This window comes from Scyliorhinus torazame, chromosome 15 (assembly GCF_047496885.1).
Source record: "Scyliorhinus torazame isolate Kashiwa2021f chromosome 15, sScyTor2.1, whole genome shotgun sequence".
NCBI classification, from domain to species: domain Eukaryota; kingdom Metazoa; phylum Chordata; class Chondrichthyes; order Carcharhiniformes; family Scyliorhinidae; genus Scyliorhinus; species Scyliorhinus torazame.
The window spans coordinates 126,822,862-126,824,353 of record NC_092721.1 but is presented as its reverse complement, the minus strand read 5'-3'; the positions used below and the strand labels follow the sequence as shown (position 1 = coordinate 126,824,353).

The 1,492-nt window shown below is 42.6% G+C and overlaps 1 non-coding gene across 1 annotated transcript; it reads right to left on the bottom strand.

Moving 5' to 3' along the window:
* Window positions 1–357: 357 nt before the first annotated feature.
* LOC140392202 (U2 spliceosomal RNA) lies at window positions 358–556 on the bottom strand. Its single transcript, XR_011935267.1, has one exon. It is a non-coding gene; the product is annotated as a U2 spliceosomal RNA (small nuclear RNA).
* Between the last annotated feature and the right edge of the window lie 936 nt (window positions 557–1,492).

The following is a 1,492-nucleotide window of genomic DNA, read 5'->3' as shown; positions in this document are numbered from 1 at the left end:
TGGGATGAAGAGATGTGAGTGGGATTGAGTGGATGAAGGGAGGAGTATGGGGTAAGAAGGGTGAGGAAAATATGTGTGACATTTAGGGGGGCTCACTCATCTCTAGACCTGGCTTGATGTCCAAGCAAATGGAGGTGGGCCTCAGCATCACCCACTTCCATCTAAGCCTTGAAGATAGTGTGAGTGGGTATTGCTGGACAGGATGTTGGATTGTAATGTCAGGAAGTCCCTGGCTCCTGATTCCCGCCTCCAAGATTAAAATCTGCCTCTTTGTATCTTTATGGCAGAAGACACAGAAAACAATTCAGAAATAGTGGGGAACCAGAGTTCAGCAGGAAAGGGAAACTTTTTAAAAATTACTTTTTCTGAGTTACAAGGCCAGGGCCCAGAGTGTGGACAGGGGCAAACCCCCAATTCAGCTCTCCGCCCACTCCAAAAACCAACCCAAATTCAAATTGATCCAGTTCATGGTTCCCACAAAAGAGACACACCAAATCCTAGCCAAAAGGCCGAGCAGATACTACATTTGATCTTAGCTAAAAGACCGAGAAGCGATTAGGGAAGGGAAACTTTAAGAAACCAGTATTAGTAAAGAATGGCCCATACCCAAGAGTTTTACAAGAGGTAGCTACAGTGATAGTGAATGCACTGGTTATGATCTTCCAGAAATACTTAGATGCTAAAATGGTCCCTATGAACTGAAAGTTATGAAATGTCTTTTATTCTAGAAGGGAGTATGAGCGAAATGATGATTAGTATCCGTTATTTAGGACACAATCATAATTTGATAAGGCAAAGTCAACATGGATTTGAGAAAGGCATCAACAATATTCACATGGGCACAAGATATTCCAACCAAAAACACAACAAATTTTACACTTATCTCCAAATTAAAGAAAGATTTAGGCCCAGATTTTGTCTCGAGGTTGGATGCGCAGAGTTCGGAGATTTCGGCAAACCTTTTTTTTAAAACTACTGCCCATACTTCGGATTTTCAGTCTGGAGTGGACAGATACAATTTGAGGTGGGTGATCCCATAAGGAGCGCAGAGGCTGCCAGGTGCAAAGGCAGGCTGAGCGGAAGGCCTGCCTCTGTGCTCCAGCACTGTGTTTAAATTGAAAAAAACAACCTGTGTCTGCGTGGGTTTCCTCCAGATGCTTCAGTTTCTTCCCACAGTCCAAAGATAGGGTGGAGGAGTAGGTCTAGATGAAGTGCTCTTCGGAGGGTGAGTGCAGAATCAATGGGCAGAGTGGCATTTATTAACTACAAGAACAATAGTATATATATATGTATAAACAGTAAAGACTGTTGCCTATGTGCAGGTCATGTGCTGCTTTACATCACTGTGTGGGCAGTATAACACTTAGTCCCATGTTAACCCTATATGTGCCAGACCCATATACTACAAATTTAGGTTTTAGCCTTTGTCTCCCAATAGCCATCTCTTCAGTATGTCTTCCTTTCAAATAATATAATACCATGTAGTATTGAA